This window comes from Manis pentadactyla, chromosome 3, assembly GCF_030020395.1.
Source record: "Manis pentadactyla isolate mManPen7 chromosome 3, mManPen7.hap1, whole genome shotgun sequence".
NCBI lineage: Eukaryota > Metazoa > Chordata > Mammalia > Pholidota > Manidae > Manis > Manis pentadactyla.
In genome coordinates, this window is record NC_080021.1 from 130,569,093 (window position 1) to 130,593,504 (window position 24,412).

Sequence of the window (24,412 nt, forward strand, 5' to 3'; positions counted from 1 at the left end):
TGTACAGAGGTCTTGAGGGGCTGGTCCACACCTTCCCTTCTGGGGAATCAGGGATCAAGGCTGGTGTGGCTTGTGTGCAGTCACCATCTGAAGGTGGACCCTGAACCTTTGGGGGACAGGGGAGGATGGAGGCAAAATGGCACGGTGCACCCCCCACCCCAACGGTGCAGGGACCAAGGAGCCCTGGAGACCCACCACCCTCAGAAGCCCAGAGGGGAGGAGCAGCTTGGAGCCCATGGCTCCTGCATGGTAGTCTAGCCCAGGGCCTCCACCCACACCAGCCCACAGAGCCCAAGAGCTGCCACAGGGACCTGTGATAGAGGGCCGGGCTCACACAGGCAGGGAAGCTCAACTTTCCCACAGTATATTGAATAAACCTGCACAGGGCTAGGGTCCTTGAGACTGACTCAGGGTCTGTGACTTTACTTCCACACGTGGCCCAAGGAAGGCTCCCAGGGGACATTAAAGGGCAAGGGACTGGCCTGGGGCCCCACAGCAACGCTCACCTGGCTCCCAGCGCTGCCCAACCCAGGGATCGGAGGGGGAAGAGGCCATCACACAGGATCTGTTGCACAACAGGCTGGAAGTGACCTGTCCAGGATAAGGGCACAGTCCAGGATGGCCCACTGTGTGCTCTGCTCCAGTCTACAGCCCATCATCCTGGCTGGTCCCCATGGGAAAGCTGGAGCTATGTCAACTTTGACCCACATGCAGGGCACACAGTGGGCCAGCTACAGGGCCACCCCTTGGGGTGGGTCCTGCTCCAGGAGCCCTGAGGCAGGGACCATGGACCACCCCAGCCCTGTGCCTGTCAGGACTCCCTGCCCCCATGTGGGCCGGGGTGGAGGAGTCAAATGGGTGCAGACACTGGTGCCGCATTGTCCTCTGGAGCCAAGTCCTGCCTCTGCATGCAGCTCCCTTGCTCCTCCAGGGGCCCCCCGGGAGAGCCCAGCCATGGCTTGTGGGACTGGGATCCCAGGCAGAGAGACCCCACATCGGGTCAGGTGAGGGGCACAGAGGGGACCCCAAGGCTTGGGAGTGACTCTCCTTCATCATCTCGCTGTGTCTGACTCAGGCTTGGCCCAGGGAGGGGTCCTGGGTTTTGTGGGGAAGGTGAGGGGAGTGCAGTCTGTGCCCAAGCCTCAAAGCAGCAGGGAATTTATATTGTGAAGCAGCCAAAGGAGCACCTTTGTAATTGCTAATCAGTGATTTTAGACTGGTGAATGATTTCTGAAAATCTGTATTTCTCTTACCTTTCATTCCAGTAGACAACTTCTTGCATATCAAGGACTAATTATCATTGACTTAAATGGCCTAAAGAAAAAGCAGCTCATGAGAGGATACAAAGTTATTTAAGGCCATAAAATTTCTAACTTGATGAACTTTTTTCTGTGTTGCTTAAATAAATTAAAAATAGCAAATGTAAAAACAGAAATTCTTTCTGTTTTTCTTTTTAGAGAAAACCGAACAATGACACTTGGAAAGATGACCTGAGAAGACACCTTTGGGTAATGCACTCACAGAACTGAGCTGGGGTCTCTGGGGCCGGGCTGGCTTCTCGGGTGGTCGTACCTACGTCGCCCTGCACAGCTGCACCTGCATGTGGCTCATTTCGGAGACAAAGCCCTGGAAGTGGTGGGACCAGGTTTCCCAGCCCAGGCTGCATCCCACCTTCATAGTCGGGTTTCTGTTGTGGTTCAGAACTTGGGCTGTGTGTGTGTGTTTGTGTGTGTGCCTCTGTGTATGTGTGTGTCTGTGTGCAGATGTGCATGCATGTGCGGTATGTGCTTCCACATGCGTTTACATGTGTAGTGTGTGCATTTATCTGATCTGTGTATGTGTACATGCATGTGTGTAGTGTGTATAGTCTCTGTGTGTATGTATATATGTGTGGTATGTGCATTTGTGTGGTTTCCATGTGTGTATATGCATTTGTGTGAGTATGTTTATATGTGTGGTGTGTACATTTGTGTGTGGTCTCTGTGTACACATGTTTGCACGTGTATGAGGTCTCTGGCTGTATATGTACATATATATTGTGGTCTTTGTGTGTATGTGTGTGAGTACATTTGTCTGTGTGGTCGTGTGTGTGTGTGCACATGTGTGGAGGGGGCTTGAGGTTGGGATGGAGGCTTCCTGGGAGTTTTATAAAGAGGGTCTTTGCTCCTTGAGTGGGACCTAGGCGGTTCGTGTCTCAGATTTAAAGCCCAGCCCAGTGTACCCTTCCTTTTCTTTTTAACCAGTGTGGAATTTTAGATTTGATTTGCCAACAGGCATGAAGGTCTGCAAAGTGGGTGCCATGGCCAGCCTTAGAAATGCTACGTCTGACCCCCTTTCTGTCGATCCTGAAAGGCTTGGTCCAGGCCCACCTTGCTGGGCTGGCACACAGTTGGGGGGCTGTCCCTGGGTGTGACTGTTAGGGCCTGTTTCCTGCTCAGAACACACCACAAGGTAGTCCCACAGAGGAGGAACACAGGGAATGGAAGCTGTCCAAGGAGTCAGGAGCGGACTCCCCGGGTGCAGAGAGCACAAGCCCCAGGAGGGGACGGCTGGGCAGGAAGGCCATGGTGCCAGGGAGCAGGCTCGTGGCAGCACAGGGACAAGCAACAGGAGAGGAGAAAGGACACCTGGGGGAGGAGCAGAGAGAAGCTGAGAGAGAAGTCCCGGGAGCAGGACACAGGAAAGCCCCAGAGCTGAGGAAAAGAGGGACAGAGGCAAGGAGCCCCGGGTCCAGAGGGCGGAGCTCTGGCAGCCGGCTGCCCCCCACAGCCTGCAGGCCGCAGCTCCTGGAGAGAGCAGAGCCCAGGGTGCGGTCAGGTGCGTGCGCAGCAGGGCCTGGGGTGGGACGTGGGCCTGTCCTCGGGGGCCACGGGAGTGTCCTGGGGGGACCTAAGTGCTGGCAGGTGGTACGCAGCTCGTGTATGTCATCCTCTGCATTTTCCCATGAAGTAAAGGGCTCACAGTTTGGGGGCACTTCCTCTTTTCTAATGTTCACTCGTTTTGTTTTGTTTTCTCTGGTGCTTTTCATAAATGTCCAAGTTCTGAGTTTGAAGCTGTGGTCCCTTTGAGTTTCACTGTTGTTTTCTTTTTGCTATTTTAAAAACTCATTTCATTCAATGAAAGCAGTAACATTTCTCCTTATTTACTAGAGTTTTGCTATTGAAACATTTCAGTTTTATTATCAATAAATGTCAACCCACAGTGTAAATAAAAATAATGCTCTTTGATAAAAAGAATTCATCAGAAGTACCATTTTTATTTCAGCACTTTTTAATTATTATTTATCTAAATTCTTAGGAACTCTAAGGTAAAGGTGCATATCTTCCCCCCCCCCCATAGTGGAAATATCTTAATTTTATTATTATACAAATAGTATATTCTTCTTATAAAAAATGTGAACTAGTCAACTTCAAAAGAAAAGGAATATACGAGAAGAAATTGTAGCAGCTCTTGGAGTCCTGGGGAGCCAGGAGGGCCTGGACGTGGGCGGGGCCGTTCCCTGGCGCCCACCACTCCCTCCTGCTGCTGGGGCGTCACCCGCCTCTGCAGACAGCCCACGGGGAGGCTGGGAGCGTCGCCTTGTGTTTCTGTTGGGTGGGGTGTATTTTAACTACTGGTTAGCAGGTTACCTGCCACTCGTTAAGTCTAACAGCAGCTACCTTACTCTCCATTGCCTCTTTTTAGGGTCATTATTTTGGGGTTCTTCATATTTATTTCCAATGGAATCTAGTTTGTCCTTAGAACATTATTTTCCGGTCGCCTCCTGATCTTGTTTCTCTCATGCACTATCGAGAGGGACGCACTGGGAAGATCGTGCACTTAGACCCCGACATCCCTTCCTCCTTCCTGGCTGCTCTTGTGTCTCCCTCATCCCCTCTGCATCTCCCCTTCTGTAAAACAAGTCCCTGTTCTGCACCACCTCTGTAGCTGCTCTCTGCCTTGGTGAATGTGTCCAGTCTCATGGTTTTAAATACCATTATCTGTTCCTTATTTCCAAGTTTTGATTCCCAGCTGGGCCTCATCCCTGTCTGGGCTTGTATGTCCTTCTGTACTTGCTCTCTGATAATGTTGCAAACTTAATGCCCTTCAAGCTGAACTTCTGGGAGCTCTGAGACACCTGCTTCTCACAGCCTTCCCCATCTCAGCGGACAGCACCCGTGTCCTTCCCTTCCTCAGGTGGGAAAACCTGGGAATCACCCCAACCGTATTCTGTCTCTCCACCCCATTTTTTGATCCCTGGTACTCCTGGCTATTAGAAGAGTGGTCAATGCTCAGTCAACGTTTTTTGAATGAAAGAACTTTGTTTCAGTGATCTCTGAATGTTCAATTTTGTCCTCATCTTTAAAAATATTGATTCTCGCAGTTTAAGCCTAATGACTTTTTTTGCATATTTGAAAGTACAGGCCGAGTTTCCACCATTGGGTGGTACTGTGGGTGTCAGCAGTGGTCAAGTATGGCTCTTCTGGGTCCCTCCTGGCAGGGAGAAAGGGCAGACTGTGGGTGGGGCCCTGGGCCCACCTCCTGCCATGCCCTCAGCACTGGGCTCCAGAGTGCCTGCCTGTGTGCTCACATGCTTGTCCCTGTGTCGTGTACAAAGCTGTAGTATGGTGACAGTGAAGACAACCCTCTTAAGTACTGGCTTTATAAGGAAGAAGGTGAGAGAACACATAGGAAGCAGAAAGAGCCAGATCGAGAAAAGAAGCATCAAGAAAAAAGCAGCACAAGGGAAAGAAGAGAAAAGTATCCAAAAGGAAAAAGCAATTCATTCCCTGACAAGGAAGCAGCAGAGCAGAGTAGAGAGAAACGCCACAAGGAAGGCTTCCACTTGGGTGATGAGAGGCACCGGGGCCACATGGACAGGAAACAGGCCCTTGGGAGAGGAGCACAGAACAGGGAGCCCAAGGCACTGTTTCTTGATGGTCACTGCCTTTGTGGTCACCCTGAGACCCAGAGGTCATCTTCATGCAGCCAAATGATCAGACTTGTCACCTAAAAGTAGTGACCTTGGTAAAAATGTGATTCAAGTCTGTACTGTTGACCTTTGAGCAGCACCAGTTTGAACTGTATGGGTCCACTTATACGCAGATTTTTAACTGGAGTGGGGTGCTTGGTACCCATAACTCCTGTGTTGATCAAGGATCAGCTGTACATGAAATCAATATGGGATGATTACTGACCTAGGGAATAGGCAGTCTAAGGGGTATAATTATATTACAGATGCACTTGCAACATATTCAGAAATCTATATAAAATTTTAAATTTAACATTAAAAAGGAAGCTGACATTTTTACAAGAGGAAATTAAGTAAATAATTCATAAAAATGTTCACCAGAATTGGTAGTATGTTTGCAAAAAAAGAACACAAAATTTAAACTATTGATTTCAAAGGATCTAATTTTCCTCCATGTATACTTACATGATTACTGTAATAGCTGAATATTCTCCTATACTGATTTTAGTATCTTTGGTTCTAGTATACACTTTCTGCTGTGGTGTTTTTCCAGACTCTGAAGTGAAGCAGTTCCTTTCTCCCCTTTTTTGGTTTTGTTCCCTCAGGTGGAAACTAAGCAAAGGGCAGGCCCTTGGGGGCAGAGACTGGCACCTCTGATTGGCCAGTGCTCATCTGGGGAGGTGTGTGCATTTCCGGATAATCTTTTGCTCTGTGCGCTGTTCCTCAGTGCTGCACTGAGGTGCGTATTGGGGGATTCTGGCTGTCTTTTCTGTCCCCCATGCAGCAGTTTCCCCTTCAGCGTGGAGACCCCCAGCTCCAGGGCAGATCTCACTCAGCTTTCTGTGGCTCAAGGTCTTGAAGTGAGCTACTGACTGAAAATACATAGATTTATTAAAATGTTTTCCTTATGTCTCCCAATTTTTTGGTAAGTTCTAGAGTAACATTGCTCACTAGAATTTTAATGTGAGCCTCGTTTGTAATTTTTAGTTTTCTAGCAGTCACATTAAAAATGTAACAAAGAAATGATTAATTTTAATAACATATATAACCCAGTATTTCTGAAATATCCTTTCAAAATGTAATCATTAAAAGAAATTATCAGTGAGACATTTTACATTATTTTTTTCACTAGAGGAACAGAATATGTGATATATTTTTCCCTGAAAGATCCCAAAAGTGATCTTGAAGATATCAACAGCTCACTTGGCTTTGATGAGGCCATGTTTTATAACATCAACACTGAATTTGTCTTGGTTTAATTCTCCAGTATTTATGGATACAATAAGATTAGTTTTCTGGACACACAGAAGGCTTCATATTTTCTTTGTGGCAATGCACCATGCCGTTTCCATCTTATGCACTGAGTAGCTGTGGGTAGTGATGTCTGGGTCCTGCCTTCCTGGTGCCAGTGACCCAGCAGGTCTGGCCACTAGCTCTTCCCTCCTGGTGTGGGTCATTTCAGCCTCTGCTCGCTGGCACTGGAAGGAGGTATAGTTGTCCCTGCCTTATCCGTGGTTTCAGTTCTCATGTCAACCATGGTCTGGAAGCTGACCTGTGGCTGTAGGTTGGAAGGTCTGCAGCAGCCTGACACAGTGGCATGGCGCCCATGTCGTCGTCCCCTCGCTCCATCTCATCACATGGGCCTTCACCATCTCACATCCTCACAAGAAGTGTGATGCAGCACAGGGAGATGTTTAGAGGAACAGACCATATTCACATCACTTTTATTACAGCATATTTTATAATTGTGCCACCTTATTATTAGTTACTGTTCATCTCTCACTGCCTCATTTATAAATTAAACCTTACAGGCCTATAATCATTTATACATAGGAAACAGTAGTACACGTCAGCTTTAGGACTGTCCTTGGTTCAGACACCCACTGGAGTCTGGGACCTTGACCCCTGTAGTGAGAGGGGAACCTGTACCGCTGTTTGCCTACTTCTCTGAGTTGATGCTACTCACCCTGTCACCCCAAGTACATCAGGCTGGGGCCCGAGTCCCTTGCCACCGAGGGCAGCGCCTGCCTGTGGGGAGCAGATGGGCTCTGGCCGCCCTAGAGATGCTCCCTCTGCTGGCTGCGCCCTGCTCTGCCCTCCAGACGGGCTCCTGGGGGAAGCCGGCTCAGAGGCGCAGATGCAAGGGAGAGCGTTTAACTTTGGCGTCCCCTCCAGATGAGCGTTTTGACTCATGCTTCTGTGCTCTCCTCATACTGTCCAGCATACTTCTTCTGGACAACAGGACTTAGTATGGAGGGAGGGGCAGATTTTAAATGGAACCCTGTTGGCACTTGTTTGGGATTCCTTGGCTGTGAAGGCCATCTAGGTTGTCAGAAGCCATGGCCCTATTCTGCATGGACAGAGGGGAGCATTTTCAGAGGGCTTTGCAGGGACAAGGGTCAGACCGAGTGACTGGCCAGGTTTCTCAGATGTTGCTCTGCATTTAAATTGAAGAAGGTTATGAGAATGCAAGAAACTAAACAGATGTGATTCAGGCCATTGTCAGTGTGAAATAGTCCAGGTAATGGTAGCTTTGAGAAATGCATGCCAAACTGCAGAGCTCAAGGAATTGGTCCTGTCCTCTTGTAAGAGGACTGCTGGTCATGGCGGCACTCTTCCCAAAGCTGTGCCAATGCCACCTTCCTGTCATCGCCCACGGCTGGTTCCTGCTGCTAGGACGTGCCAGCTCGCCACTCCCCCTGCCCCCGGCACAGAGTCTGGAATGCCCCTGGGTGCCTCATTTGCTGCATGGATGCTGTCTGGGATGGAGGGGCTTGGGCAGCAGTCAGCAGTGAGTCTAAAACTCCCATGTGGCGTTTGAGCTGTTTCTCCAGTATATGTATGATGGATTTTTAAACCCTCTTCAAAACCCTCTTCAAAAATGAGTGTTTAATTTTCATATTTACTCCTAAATACTACTTGGATTAAATATGTATATGGTGGACCCTTGATTTAAGAGCATGTCCTCTGACTTACAAATTTCTAAAATTTTCCAAGCTGTTTCTCCTGTCAGTCGGCAGGCGCCCTCCTGACCGGTGCAGCCCATGCAGTATGTGGCCCTCACTGTGTTGTATGGCAACTTTATATAACTGTGCCAAAAGGATCGTTTTACAGGGCAGTTTTAACTATAAAGTATTTGCTCCAAATAATTCCCTGGCCCCCAGGTGGTGAGATGTCCCTGGTGGTCCCCTCAGTCCTGCAATCGTGCAGGACAATGCTGCCACCTGGAAAGTCAGCACTAAATGTCCTTGTGAAGAGCAGCCTGCCTTCTGCGCGGCAGACCTCCTTGATTCTGTGGCACTTTGCCACACAGCCGGACACAGGGGTCTCGAGATGGAAGATGGTGGGCTTAAGGCTCCGACCTCTTGCCCAGCCCTGCCTCTCCTGGGTGTACCTCTCCCTCTTCCCTCTCACACGTCACAGCCGAGCCCCCCAGCCCTGCCCACCTGGCTCACTTCCCTGTCCCTGTGTTGGTCCACACACTGACATCTACCTAGTTATGACCCTAGAAACCAGGGACTCATTTCCTTCCGACCTCAACTTCAGGTCAGCCTTGCTCCCCTGGGTTTTGCAGTGGCTGCTCCACTGGCCCGGCCAAATCCGTCCTGCCTGTGGTGTCAGAAGGTCCATTCACACGTGTTTGGTTCACCCCTCGTCCAGGATGAAACTGAGCAAACGGGTGCATTTGGTCCATCCACATGGGTAGGGAGCGGGCAGCTTTTTGTGCAAAATACAAGTTTTCTTAACATATTTGGTTTCTTCTGCCCTCTTTGCCTGGAAACCTGGAATGTAGTTCTCCTTGGTTTTCCTGGTCACCTCTTACTGATCCTGAAGACACAAACCAGGGTGGCCTTGGGGTGTCCTGCACAGCCACCCCACACCTCCAGAGCACCCCCAAGCCCACCTTCCCTGCAGGCTCACTGAGCCCCTCCTTTATCCCAGACCACAGGTGCTGACGCTGAGGCTGGGAGTGGATCAGCGATGAGCCAGGTGCACCCTGATGCCCAGGGGCAGGCCCAGATCAGAGCAGCCCGTCTCTCTCTAAGTGACAAGGATGGGAATGTGAGGACTTCACACATGAGCTTTTCAGTCACTGGGGCAGTTCAGACAGCCCTGTGCTGGCATCTGCTTTAGCACATATCTGTGTGTCTGTTCTTGACAGTGTGGATGTGGGGATTTGTTCACAAGCAAGAAGGGAAGCCAGAGAGGCATGCTGGAAGTTTGAAATTTGTTCATAGAAATCATTTATTTGCCATTTATTTGTATTTTGTTTATTTACATATATAAATTTTTTCTTCAGTTATCAGAATTATAGACGTTTTTCAAAAAGGGTGTGTTTATTAAGTGTTTTCTCTTTTTGATCATATTTGTAAGTTAGCAAGGTGTTTCTTAAATAATTTTAAGTCAGGTTATGTTAGTTTTATAAATACTTAACATTTTTAAATTAGCAACATCAAATGAATCTCAGAAAACATACTTTCCCAACCCATTTGTAAGATTAAAATTAATAATTGAATTTTTTGTTATATGCTTGATTTTTATCTCTAGGAAATTGAAAAGGACAACATTCATTTAGAAAATGCTGTAGCTGATGGGTGGACAGCTAGTTTTGAAGATGATTTTGAAGTATGTTTAAAAGTTAAAATTTTTCTTGGCTTAAAAATAATTTGTTCTTAAAAATTGACTTGAGCATAGTAACTTAGTAGCTTATTTCTCTTTATTGTTACTCTTCATACCCCATATCTGTTTGACACAGGCCTTTTGCCTCTGAAACGTTTGCCACACCTCTATCAACTCTTATCAATATGATGTAATTAAATAATTTTATAATTTAACCCATTTCCGAGTGTACTGCATTCAAACATATATATAAATATATACATGTGTATGGGCATACACATGTGCATATGAATGTATGCACATGTGTTTGCATGTGTATGTGTGTATATAGTATATATCATGTGTGTTTATATGTAGAGTATTAGTATTATGTGTGTGCATGTGTATATATGTATGTACACAGAACATGTATACTGTGTATATGCATGTGTGTGTTTTTAGAGTATAGTGTGTGTATGCATGTATATAGAAGATGTATATGTATAGTGTGTGCATGTGTATATGTATGTATATAGAGCATATAGAGTGTATGCTCATGTGAGTAGCATATGTATAGTGTGTATTCATGTGTGTATATGTATGTATATAGAGCATATATATAGTGTGTGTGTATAGCGGATGTATAGAGAGTGTGCATGCGTGTATATGTAGTATATGTATAGTGTGTGCATGTGTGTATGTATATTTATAGGGTATATGTTTTGTGCATGCAGAGTATATATATTGTGTGTGTGCATATAGAGTACATACATAGTTTATATATTTATATGCACAGACACACTCTCAGCACAAAATTGCATATTATCATTACAAAGAGCTCTTAGTGTATATGGTTCTACATAGTGTGGTTCCTTTTTAGAGAAAAAAATGAGTACACAGATTTATAATTCAGTGCCATTGAAATCAATAAACTATAAAAAGCTTTCTTAGCCACAGTGAGGACTTTGTCTATTTTAAATTATGATTTGTATGAGTGTTCTCTGAAGGCACTTTGCCCTAACATTTCCAAGGTGCTGTTATTTTTTGTAGGACTATGAAGAGGACTTTGAGGTTTGTGATGGAGAGGATGACGATAGTGCTAATGAACTATAACTGAAAGAAAAAATAGAACTTCCTCCAGCCAGATAAAAGGAGATACAAGAAATTCAAAAAGCCATTAATGCAGAAAATTAGAGGATTGGAGAGATGTCATTCAAGCTGTTTCAGAAGCAGGGTCTGATGGCAGGTGCAAGGGAATCCAGTATGCAAATCAGTATGGTGTGTGTCCATGCGCCCAGACGGCACCAAGACCCTGCAGACGTGTGCCACGGGCGGGGCCACTCTAGTCAGGTGGTGGATGTGTAAGCATTTCATGCCCCCGTGATGATGCCGTGCTAGGCACTCAGCAGACACTGATGACGCGTGTGTTAGGGTCACTCAGAGATGAAGCGCAGCCAGCCTTCCTGCGGTGCCTGTGGCCAGGGCAGCTGTGAGCACTGTCGCCAGCCTGCGCAGTGGTGTGTCCTTGTGTTGTCAGCTGGTGCCGTCTGCCCCACGTGCTCTTGTTCTCTGATGCCACTGTCCTTAAGGTTCCCTCCTTGTCCACGAGGGAAATGGCTCAGAAGTGCCAGCAGAGGGAGCCTTGTGGTGCGGCCATGGCCAAGGACCAGAAACATGGCCCCTCTGGCCTGTTCTCAAGAGCACTTCTGAATGAGCCTTCTCTCCCAGGGATTTTTTAAAAATGAAATTAGAAATGTATTTTGCTCAGAAATTAATGGCATCTGGTTATGTTAAAATTACTTGCAGGAATTAGGAGTAAATATTTTAAAATCAGTTAAAGTGAAAACTATGACATTCTTAGAAAAAATTAGCACAGAAGGTCAAGTAGGACAACATTGAAAATATTGGGTAACATACTAGTTTAAATTATTAGTAGATTAATTAGTCACCAGTACAGTTAGGGTGATTATTAATCAATGTGATGTGATAATCCAAATGAAGGTCAGGCAGAGGGATTATTGGTGCCTGCAGCAGAGGTTGGAACAGCTAGTGAGTGTGGATGTGTAGATAAGTGTCTAGACTTGTAGCTAAAAGATTCCCTTTCCTGGTGGTGCCATCCAGCAAGTGCTGCCCCACGCCCCTCAGTCGTGGCTGTGTGCACAGGGAGGTTTCGGGCAGCATTCTCAGCCCCACCGTGAAGTTGCTGAGAAGCGTACAGGATTGGATTCCAAGTTCCTAGGTTCCTAGCCAAGCTCTGAATAACCTTTTCTTCTTGTTCATGTCCTGCCATTTGCTGGGCCTTGTGTCCTTGAAGAGCATGAATTAACAAGATGAGAATCCCACCTCCCTGCACAGTATAAGGCATTGATTTTTTTAAGAGGGCCAGGGCTCTGCGCTCGCTGCTGAGTGTGAGTGTGGAGCCAGCTTGGGTGCCACCTGCCATGGGAGGCAGTGGGGTGGTGCTGGAGGGTGCTGGCTCCAGCAGTGGCCGGCCTCTCTGGGCTCTGGTCCCCATCTACAGACAGGGGGAGGGTCTTCAGGGCCATGACCATGGGGCATGCAGGGTCAAGCGCACACTGAGCATGATGTGTTAACTGCTAGTGTTGTTCAGCGCCATGGCCTAGTAGGTGATAGAGTGCTCCTTGTCTACACCCTGTGTAGCCCACACCCTGCAGCCCTCTGTGGTGGTTGGCCTGTTGGTTAAAGCTGCACCAGGAGGATAGGGTGCAGCTTCTCCCCCACCCAGCTCGCCCCCTGCCCACGACAAAGTCTTTGGAAGAACCCACGCCTGCTCTCCTGTTTTCTGTCTGTGACAGGAATGACTGATTCAGTACAAACTCGCATCTGCTTCTGTTTTTCAGCTATTTTGCATATTCATGTCCCGATTCCCTTACTAGAAGGTGCATTTTTTGTAGGGGCTGGATGGGGAGACTGGGGTGGGAATTCTTAAATATTTCTAAAACTCTTAATCATGTGATTCACTTACACAGTAAATTTGGTTTTGTTGCCTCAAAGTTTTGGATGAAATTGGCCTGTTATGTGCTCTAGTTGTGTGCAAAGGCCTTACTGAGATTATCATACATGCATCTAATTGTTTTACTCTTGATTTGTTTTGATTGTTGAAAGAAATGTTTCAGTTTCCCAAAAAGCCTTTTATCTGTACAGATGCAAACAGTTCCCCTTCCAGAGCCCCTGTTGGTGGAATTTTTGTGGATTTTGCAACAGCCTCGCACAGTCAGAAGAGTCAGACTCAAGCCCTGAAGCAAAAGTAGGTATATTGGGAAATTTGTGTAAAGCACAGTGGTGTTTTAATGTGCTTTTCTTCAATGTAGTTTAAAAACCACAGCTTTTCACTCATTTGTGACTGGCTCTTGAGATGCACAGGCGCCATACCTTGCACTGTGTTCCTCCAGGCTGGGAAGCAGGGTGGGGGCTGTGCTCCAACCAACGTGTCCCTGGGAGGCGCTGCGCACTCACCACACCCAGAGCTGGTGGCTGGACTGTGCAGGCATCCCCATGTGTTGCTCCACCAGGCTCAGCTCCGGCCACCCTCAGGTCACCCACAGCCGAGCACTGCTGCATGATTCTCAGACGAGGGGCTAGGGAGGGCGACTGGTGGCAAGCATTCCTGGGTCGTGCACCGTGTGCTCGCCCTGCCTGTGCCAGGCGCCCTGCCTCCCATGGGCCGCGGGCCTCCTGTGGTCCTTCCGCCCTGGTGTCTAGGTGAGGGAGGTGGGCTCAGGCCAGCCTCTGGGGAATGGCAGAGCTGATTTCTGAACCCAGGGCCACCAGGCATCCGAGCTGATAATTACTCTAAATTTGGAAATGGAAAATTTTAGAAATTTGTAAGTCAGAGGACATGCTCTTAAATCAAGGGTCCACCATATACATATTTAATCCAAGTAGTATTTAGGAGTAAATATGAAAATTAAACACTCATTTTTGAAGAGGGTTTAAAAATCCATCATACCGTCTAGCTCACTACTTGGCATTAGTAAGTACTCAGCAAGTTTTGCCAAATGAACAAATAAATCATTAATAATAAGAATATGAGCTTTTATAGTGTTTTTATTATATTTTGGGCCTCCTCTTCCTGCCTGTATGGCTACATATTTTTTAACTTTATTCAAGTTTTAGAAACTACATATGGTTTACCTGGAAACAATCAGAGTTTACACTGTGAATTCCTCAGGCGGATGTAAATACGACGTGAAATGATATTTTAAAAATCAAGAATAAGAACCACCAAATTCTATGTAGAGCTTGGCAGGGGGTTCCGGGTAGTAAGGGGGCCCCTCGTGGGCCTGGGCCATGTGGAGTTCTCTGGTTCTGGGCCTCAGCACCTCGGACAGTCACTGTGTGAGGACCTGTGACGTGGAGTCTCTGCATGAGTCACTTCAGGTCAGAAATCCCAGTGACAATGGAAGACTGGAGGCAGGGGGCGGGGAGAATGGTGATGGTGGGCAGAGAGAAAGGCGGCAGCGGGGAAGGTTGTGGTGAAGACCCCGAGGGGCGGAGAAGGGAGGAGTGGGCAAGCCAAGTAATGGGGCCCCCCTGGTACTGGGGGCCGTTTCTCCCCTTGTTCAGCCATGTCGATTGAGCATTGACTGTGTGGAAGTCACAGTAAGTGAAAGAAATAAAGCTCCCTGCCCTACAGAGCTGTGTGGGGCCAGGGGAGGGTGACGGGGAAAGCCAGACTGACCCCAGGGTGCCAGTATCAGGGCGCCAATGGAGGCTGTCACATGGCATGCAGGGAATCGCTTTCCCTGAGAAGGGCACACACACGGCAACTCCGGTCTGTGTTAACCTCAGGGGCACTGAATTAGGATAATTAATTGTTTGGCTCATGTTTACTCACATCATTGGTCCATGTATGGCCATCTTATCTTTATTTGATACCTCAGGCTCACCTGATGAAGGTGGGCCTTGGCAGTCACCGACGTCTAGTCACAATGCCCTACCCTCTCCCCAGATGTCCCTTTGTATATCTTCAGTTTAACAGCTTCTTGTTTTTGATTTGCTTTGAAGGACACGCAGTCTGAAACTGCTTCGGCTCATTGACTAAGACTTTTCTGTCACTTTCTCTCTCTTGGACTTGCTGCCAGTAAACGAATATGACATGTACATCAGAAACTTTGGGAAAAAGAACACCGAGCAGGTCAGTACAAGGTGTGCTGAGTAAATGACAGAAATGCAAATGAAGTACAATAAGGTGAACTCGTGCAGCCCGTCATCCTGTGCAGGACTCCTGGGGCTCAGGAGTGGCACAGAGGGTGTCACCTTGGGAAAGGGTCTCCTTCCTCACTGGTGCTCATTAGCCCAGAGAGGCGACCCGGTGTCTGCAGGCACCCCGCCTGTCTGTTCCTCGGTGTCCATGGCCCGTGCTCCAGGTGAGTCGTTCCCTAGTGACCTTCACTGAATTCTCCTAGTCCAGGGTTGCTCTGATCTGTCCCCCAGAATTTTGTGCTTCTCTGTGGTATTTCCAGTCACTGATTGGGTGGTGGTCCACCTTCCAATCAGGCTGTGAAGTTTTGAAGTCAGAGGTCCTCCCTCACCTCCTCCTTATGCTCCTGATAGTGCCACCAACCAGCTTGCTCTCCAGGCACACTCGGTGGGAAGGTCACAGGATGAAAAAGCCGACAGATGAACCTTTGTTTTGCAGCCAGCTCACTCTGACCTTGAGTAGATGGTGTGACTTCTTTGCTTGTTTCCTCATTTCAAAGCTATTAGTAACAAAACTCTTTACTGAAGCATCTTCCTTTTTGAAATAAAATTGCAACTGGTTTTGCAAAGCCAGAATGTTCAAAAGAATAGGATGAAGGAGGACAGGGTGGCGGAATTTTCAAACCAAAGCTAAATTGCTTGGTGTGCCACTTTGAAAGCACCTTGAAAACGAGAACTGTTCATATCGACATCTGCGGCACAGGCCGTGTTCCCGTGACTGTCACTCATGCCACAGCACATCCACTCGGCAGAGGCCTGAGGCTGTGCTGCCAACTTTAAAGTCAAGATCATTTTCTTTTCCGTGATGAGAGATGGCTCTTGGCGGTGCGACCCACTGCTAAGTCCAGCGTACCTTTGTTTTCAAGGCATATGTTCAGTGTTCAGTGTAATGAAGATAACGTTGAGAGACATTCAGACCGAAGAGGTCGAGGCCTGGGAGGTGTGGACCCAGCACCCGGGAGAAGGCGCTGCCGTGTCTGGGGGTAAACAGCTCTGTGCTCTGGGCCAATGGGAGTGGAGTGTCTGGTGGTTTCTGGGGTCACCTTTCTTGCTCTTCCTTAGATCTTTCACTGGGGGTGGTTGTCAGCACGTGGCATGGAGGAGCGAACCTGCTTCTGTGAGCTGCTGACTTGGGTGCTGCACTGGAGGCTTGGCTGGGCCCTGAGCAGGGTTCACGGCACTTTCACCCCCGACGTGAGGGGCACACCCATGTCCTGGCGGGCTAGCACAAACGGGCTGTGCTGCTCTGCTTCCACTCTGGGGGCAGGCTGTTCTGCTCAGTAGAGTTTTCATATTTAAGGACCAGATGTTTCATGCCTAAGTGTCCAGACATGTTCATGGTACAGGCACGAGACCCACAGCACACATGTTCGACACTGGGTCCCTGGAGCTGCATGGGTGCTGGTGGGTGGTCTGCTCTGGGGGTATCTGTGGGCAGGGGTCCCCTTGCTCCCCTTCCTCATGGAGACTCACTCTGTGAGAATAGCATACCTCATGCTTGCATAACAATTGAATTGGCACCTCCAACTATTGTCCTCAGTGTTTCAGGGAAATTCTGTGTAGAGACTTTCTATAAAACAAGACTCAATTGTTTTTGAAAAAATCACTAGCAGATCTCGGGAATAAGTGTAAACTTCTCTGACTTGTCCTTCCAGGGCCCGTTTGTAATGCCTCTTTGGACTCAAAGGCATGCAAGGGGTTCTCCTTTAGGGTCACATTGTTTTTCTAGGGGCTGATGATGGCGCCGTCTCTGGCACTGTGGCTGCACCCAAGGTCGACACACCAAGGCTGTCTAGCTTCCTCCAGGCGGCTTGCCAGGTACACCACACCCTCTGCGTCTCCACAGTCATGAAGCCCTGTGTGCAGGTGACCCGCTGACACATGTCACAGCAGCTGCCTGTGGGCTTGGGTCTGTGGCTTCATGCCAGCTGCACACGTGTCAAAATAAATGCAGACTGAAAAGCAGGCGTATTAAGTTGGCAAGGCATGTGCACCTCTAGGGTATTTGACACCCATGTCTTTTAAACTGATTATAGAAATTTTCAAAATGCATGCAAAGGGAACAGCAGGCTGCACCCATGGGCTTCAGCAGCTACTGACTCACAGCCAACCTGTCTCATCCGAGCCCCCACTCCCCCGCCCCCTCAGTTACTCAGAACAAATTGTGGTCACCACACCATTCTCTCCATGGCTACCTCAGCCCTGCCCATCACCAGGTCTCCTCAACTGACTGTATGTTTTTCATGTCGGCTCAGAATTTAAATAAAAAAGCTGCAGTAAGTACAGTAAATGTGGAATGAGCCCGTTTCTGTCTATTCTGGACACCCAGTGCTTACACCCTCTCTGTACCATGTTAGAGAGTCTGTGCTTCACAAAATGCGATCACGCCCTCATGTAATTTGAAATCCAGCCAGCTACTCTTTCAGCATAAGTTCAGGGGGCATGAAGAGGAGAGCCTTTGGGTCAGGGTCAGGAGGAGGACAGCTGTCTGCGGTGGGAGTGGAGTGTGGACACAGAGCCAGGTTGGGGCTGACTTGGACCGCACGGCTCTCCGCTAGCTTCTGCAGCCCGACCTCCACACCCGTCCCGTCAGGACCCAGATGACAGCACCCCCACCAAGTCTGCTCCTGCCCATCAGTATCCTACACCTGTTAGAGCAGTTACAGAGACCCTGCTCATCCTGGGTCCCCACAGTATGGGGTGTGCACAATGTTGTCTACACCCTTACTCGTTCAGGAGAGCTGGGCGGCAGCCATTTTGCTCTTCCTTGGTATTTGCTAAGAAAACACCTTCTGATGTACACACTGGCTGTTCCATGGAGTTTCCAATGGTGGAGGTTTACCTGTATCTGCCCCTGTGCAAGAACAATAAGAGTGCATTTGGTTATTTTTATGATGTCTTGGAGGTAAGCGGTTACTTTCAGACATGGGGAAGGTGAATAGGTAATTTGTGTATGTGTTTTCTTGTAAAAGTATGCTTGAGTGTGTTTATTAAGGACACGACTGTCTTTGAAAGGTGATTGCAGTTCTGCTGGGAGAAGACCATGTGGTGGCTGAGCCCTGCTGGAGCCCTGGAGTGCAGGGCAGTGTGCGGCCTCTCAGCGACAGCGCCTTGCCGCTGGACACCAGCCTGCCATTCCTCCAGAGTAAGGAGCTGGCCCAGTGCATCTTGAATCCACCACTAGATGTTCATGTGGGAAGCATGATCTTTAATATGACATCCCATGTTAATGAGGCAGGTTTATTTAATGCGGAATGGAGATCCTACCTCTGTGGGGCTCTGGGGTGCAGGGTGAGGTTTCCTTAGTGTGTCTGTTAGAATCATGAACTCTCATGAGATAATGAGCGGAGGGACAGGAACTTAGGTGAATGGACCCTGAGGTTTGGTGTGTTCTAAATCCTTTTTTCAGGCCTGTTCAGTTTCTTTATTTCTTGGAATAGGGAAATGTGAGTGTGGCTCTGAGAGTGGTGTTCCTATCTGAGCTGCAGTGTGACAGGCTCGGCAACGCCCTGCAGCTCCTCCCTCAGACTTCACCCTGGCCACAGAGCAGGACCGCTCACCCCGGGAAGCCCACAGCACCAAACAGAGGTGTAGCTGCAGGTCACCATTTGTTAAACAAACTGCATTTACATGGCCATATTTAAATTTCTTAAGCTGGTCACCAATTTGCCTTTTAAAAAAGTAGCTGGTGAGGCAGTGGGTGCAGCTGGGGTCCTGTCTGTGGGGGGAGGCACACGGGTGAACCTGCCCTCTGCCAACTGCTCCTGGGCCTGCAGAAGCCAGGGCACTGGTGCGACCTAGGGTTTGCTCTGTCCTGCCTACTGCTCAGAGGTCGTTAGATTCATGTATGTTCCTCTGCATTTGACAGTGACAAAAATGGTATCATTAACTTAAAAAAACCTCATGTTCTTTGCATTTTTGTTTTTAAAAGATAAGAGTTATCCTACTAGAAAAATAGTCAATCATTGTATCTGTAGCATTCAAAACATGGGCAGTCACACTCCTACCACCCTCCTCACGCCAAGACCTGGGGAGTAATAAAGTGCTTTTGTGGGAGTTGGTGTGTGCCCATGACTGTGCAGGCTGCAGGGAGCGGGGGATGCCCCGCACGTGTGCTCTTACATGCTCGGCCCTTGTGCAGTGGGTCTGAGTTCTGGAGGTGAAGAGTGGAGGTTTTCTTACTCGTTTTTATGTTCTAGTGAAATGAATTTGAGGTAATAGAAGGAAAATGAGGTTGGGATGACAGGTGTCTGAGAGTGAGCAGCTCATCTCCCCTGTGGCCTGGGCTTGCCACACACACCTGGCTCCATTTTAAGAGGACCACAAGCCAGCCTCCATGGGCCTCCTCCACGCCATCACCGCTTCCAGGATGCACACAGCCGGCCACACCCCTGAGGCGGCCTGCTCGTGCTCCTTCATTCATTCATCTGATGATGATTCAGTGAGTGTCCACAGCATCTCAGGCACTGCTGGGATTCAGCTGTGGGCAGACAGACAGACAAATCCTGCCCTCCTGGTGGGTCAAATTGGCTAAAAACTACTGAACAAGTGAAATGTCAGAGGGGAGTGTTCTAAAGAGAAAAACAAAGTGGGCAGTCGTTGCCACCCCTGATGGAGAAGGCCTCACTGCAGGAAGACCACCGGGACCGGAGGGGTCCTGGCCAGGTGCATAGGGGCAACTCCAGAGCACATTTGGGCAGCCTGGTCTAGCAGAGTGGCTAGTAGGTGAGGGAGAAGGCATGTCATCCAGATTTGAAGGGTTGCTTTTCTGCAAAACCATGTGGCTGACTCGGACAGTGTTCAGGCAAAGCTGTGGCCATTTTCAAAACCCACACCTTGTGTGTGTGCAGTTATAAAAAGACCATGTTTGCTGCTTCAGTAAGCTGAGATTTACTTGAATGTTCTCAAGTGTGTTAATTTAACATGGATTCTGGCCGATCACTACAATGCAGAAATATCATTCTCCCTTTATTCGTAGATTGAGAAGTGTCTCTTCTGCATGCCTCTCAGGTGCAGAGACAGATAGTGGTGTCTGTCCATGGTCAGCCGGGGAAGGCCTTCAACCCTGTGCTGGATGGCAGATATGTGCTCTGCGTGTGAGATATCTGGCAGCCTTTGGGGCCTCAGAAGGTCCTGATTTGAGTCAGAGGTATGTCTCCAGGAGTCACAGCCTTAGCGAAAGGAAGGGCGTGTAGCACGAGGGCCAGTGCGGGGGCACGCACCACGAGCCAAGAGGGGACAGTGACACAGAACAGGAACTTAGCAGGCACACTCTCAGCTATGAGCAGGTGTGACAAGACACGTGTGTGTGTCTGTTTCTTCCCTACAAATTCTTAGCTCAAAGGACCCATTCAGACTGAGGAAATCCAGGGTCATTGCAGCCTTGTGGGTCCATTGGGAACCAGTGCCATGTGACTTCAGGTCTCAACAGCACAGGCCACTGGGTGTGGCTGTGGGAATATGCCTTTTTGTTCACACCGTGTGGGTCACGGACATTTTAGAGGCTTCTTAGTATGCTTGGGGTTTCCAGTCTTCGGTCCTATGCACTGCAGGCCCTGGTTAATGGGGCCAGTGGGGCTGGCTGCTTTCTTTGGGGTTAGGAAAATGCATGCTGTGATTTTCCAATTCGTGTGCTCCTTGACATCAGAATCATTAATTCTCCGCAGCTGTTGGGTCATAACTTTCAGGTGTCAGTTTTTGGGATTTGAAAATAGTAACTTTTTGCAATAGCAGATGTAAACAAAATGACAAAGAAATGCTTTTCTGTCCTGGTTTTGGCTAATTGAGGTAACAGAGGGTGTGGCACACCAAGCACCAGGCTGTTTGCAAAGCACCTCAGTATGCCTCCTGCTTGCTGAGTCCCACAGCCCTGGGTAGGAGGGTCCCAGGCGCCCATGGGACACAGGGAGGCCGGAGCCGGGTGTTCCCATCTCGAGCTTGCTATGTGCCTTCCTAGGTCACATGCTGTTGCTTCAGCCCTCTTAAGGCCTTTTTGCTGTTTGCTGGAACAGCCCGTGGCTCAGTGGTCATGTGGGACTAAAGACTCCCAGATACATTGTTATGTGAAGCTGAGCAACTGCTTCTGGACACTCAGGATGCCGACATTTTCCACCGGTCAGTGTCCTCCAGGAAAGCCACGGCAGGTTTGAGAAGCATCTGAAATTTCTTTACATTTTTTGTTCAGATTACCCCAGGGCATGGGGTCTGACCTCGGAGGAAAAAAGAGACATTTGATAAGTAGAAAAACAAAGATCCATCTGGGTCATGCATGGCAGTGACCACCCACAGCTGCAATGTTCCTAATTCAGTGCAAGGCTTCTACATCCTTGATGGATGACTCGGTCTATGCCAGCTGAAGGCCGGCTGCCATATGCTCCCTCTGTGTTCTGCAGACACTGTCCCGTGATGCCAGTCCTGGCCTGTATCCCAGCCACTCGCACCCACCTCCTGGTCACTCTGATGTGGGGGTGGGGCCTATGCTCAGACCCTGGCGCCCTCTCTGTCTGTCTCTGTGTTCCCACCATGCCCCCACCCCCACCCACACTTGGTTCTGTGTCTCCCATTTCCACCCACACTGACAGTTTTCTCTCTATACAGTTTTACCTTTTCTAGTTGTACAATAAACAGAATCATACAGAACGCAGACCTTTGAGCCTGGCTTCTCCCACATCATGTGTTTGCCACCTGGTGTGCTGTGCATGTCAGTGGCCTCCCTCCCGGCTGGGCAGTACCCACCGTGTGTACTGCATTTGCCCACCCTCTGGTCCAGTCCCGGTGACTGGCGCCCATGAATGGCACCTGCAGGAGGGCCTGCGTCCTCACTGGCAGCGCCGTGTGCTCTGACCCCTAGATGGGACCCTCATTCCGGCCAGCCACTGCAGCGCTCTTCAGGCCATGGAGCCCATCTCCACAGCCGCCCATAAGAAGCAGAGTTTGGTGCTCTCACCCATTTCTACTCAGGAGGGTACTTGGCCCTCCAGTTCCACGAAGCCCCCAATCAGCAGCTAGGATGTGCCATCATTGTTCATGAGCCACTTCTTGTCTCTGTTTCTGTTAGAAATGTTGTCGTTCCACATCACCTCCTTGGATGAAAGCGGGGTTCTCAACATGTGGGTGAGTAAGGCTTACCCAGGCACCTTATGTACAGGCTCCCCACCTGCTGGCCTGAGTCATGTGAGGTGCAGTGAGCACCTGCTGTCTGCGGGGAGACCACAGCATGGCTGGATTGCCAGGAAACCTCCCGGAGCTCCTAGAGGTTCGTTTGGCTGGATGACAGGGCCGGGAGGTGGCTGGAGGGTGTGCTGAGGTGCTGGCCCAGATGAGCCACCCAGAGAAGGGAAATGGGCAGGGTCGGGAGGAAGAGTCATGGCCTCTGAGCCACTAGTGCTGAAGTGAACATCCTTCCTATGGGGCAGTTACAGCCGGCGCCTGATGCAGTGAGCCGTCTGCATGAGCCCGTGCTGTGCTCAGATTGTCTGATATTGCAGGGTGTTAATACTCATTTCCAATATTCTGTTCTCAGGTGGTGCTTGAATTATCGAAGCCAGATATTGCAGGTTCAATAAGTGATTTAGGTAACTATTAAGTTGAAAATATTAATTTTAGACAGAGTTTCCTAAAATGAATGGAGACTAAAGATACAAATAACCACTTTAAAAAGTAATTAGCTGTATGAGAAATGAAGTTATGTATGACCTTATCCACATGGAGCAGGAGCTCAGAGTAAGTGACCTGCCGCTGATGGGATGATTCAGTCAGGGGCAGGGAGGGCTCTTCACACTGTGATTTCTGCTCTGTGGGGTGCATGTAAGCATAGTGCTAGCCCCCTGCCTTTACTGCGGGCTCTCCAGGGCCCAGAACCCCACCTTCGTGTGTGTGCACACTCTGGGGTCTGGGTCCCTGGGGGAGATGCATCTGCTCCCCGCCCTTTGCTTTTGGCATGTTGCCACCTTTGTCGTGACTCTGGAAGGGGTCTGAGACCGGCACGGGCAGCCCCGTGTCGGGGCAGATGTGACACGGTCCTCTGCACAGGCCTGCTGCTCTCAATGCCTCATGGACCTCCCTGGTCTGTGCTGTTGTGTGGTCTATGGCCCCTGACTTCCTGACACCTCACCAGCCCTGACCACTCACTGTCCCATGACAAGCCCCCTTCCTCCTGAATTGTTGGCTGTGCCCTGGGAAGATCTGGCAAAAATCTTTTTTTTTGTTCCTGACTTCTCGAAATCAGAGCAGCGTCTTTATTCAGCGGGGCCAGTGCTTCACCTTCCACTGAGGTGTCAGTGGCATTGCTGGGACCTGACTTGGGCTCTGATAAAGCCAAGGCCGAATCATCTCACTGGTCTCACTGGTAAATTTATTGAGGTTGAGTAACTATTTTTCTCAGTGTCCCCTTCATAGAGCATCCTCTGCTGATGATGAGACCTTCATGCTGCATGTGTCTGTGGGAGGTGGTGGCGCGGGGGCCCCAGGTGCTCTGCCCTTCCTTGGCGTGGACTGCGGGCCATACTCCCAGGCAGGCTTGGAGCTGAGCCACCTCCCCAGGCCTGTGCCCGGCTCCCAGGGGTGTCACAGCCTGGAGGAGGGCGCAGCCTGAACTGGCTGTGCTGCCCACTTGTGCCATGACCCGGCACCTTTTCAGAACTATGGTTGGTAATAAGGTGGTAGAGTGTCTGCTGCAGTTCACAGTCTGCCTGTGCAGATGAAATTATTTTGCATGAAAATGCTTTGTAGTGTATGTGGGAAGTCATGTGAAGGATGCTGTAGAGCAGTGTGTGTTTCACTGTTAAATGTTGCTCTATGAAAATTCCCAAACACTGACCATGTCTCCACTTTGCTTTTGGGAAAAGAGGGAATGACATTCATACAGCAAGCAGTGTGGAAAAGCTCTGGGCATCAAATGCCTGCAGGAGAGGCTGGGTGGTTCCAAGCTGTGTCTCATGAATGTTGGATCAGCATCCCGCTGGAGGACTCCTCATGGTCAGAGCCAGCCGGCTGCTGTCTGTCCTCTGAACTGTTGGTCCCTCCCTGGGTGCCAGGGGGCCACAGTGAGTGGGTGCTGGGGCTGTACTGTGAGACAGTGATCTCATGGGGAGGGTGGTGTGCCAACCATAGCCATTGCTGATGTCATTGCTGGATCAGAAGTGCTTGTCAGGCCGAGTACCAGGGCAAGGAGGCCATCCCAGGGTGGGAGGAGTAGCCTTTGGGGGAGACTTTGAGCCCTGGGGTTCCTCCAATGAGCTGGAAAGTGGGGGTGTTGCCAAATAGGAACAGCAACATTGCACATTTGCATCAGTTATAACTGACAGGTAGCAAGATTCAGAATTGAGTCTGTGATATATGATTACAGCACCCTTTCCAACTGGAAGTTGAATTTATTTACATACTTTTAATCCAACTATTCCAAGGTTCTAGGTAGTACCTTTTCCAGGATTTGGGTTTCAGTATATTTAAATTTCCAGTGCCCCCCTTGCAGTAGTTCCAACACAAAAGGACAATGTTGGGACTAGACAAAGGTGGCAAGGCCAGGGGATGGCCGAGGTGTGGCATGGCACTTTGGGATGTCCCAGGAAGGAATTGCAGCTCTGTGGCTGTGAGAAGGCAGGCAGTGGTGGGCTGAGGAGCCAGAGCCCCTGAGTGCGT

General features: G+C 49.2%; 1 pseudogene; it reads left to right on the forward strand.

Moving 5' to 3' along the window:
* Window positions 1-2,275: 2,275 nt before the first annotated feature.
* LOC118919312 (cytoplasmic dynein 2 intermediate chain 1-like) overlaps window positions 2,276-24,412 on the forward strand; it is a 31,325-nt pseudogene continuing 9,188 nt past the window's right edge.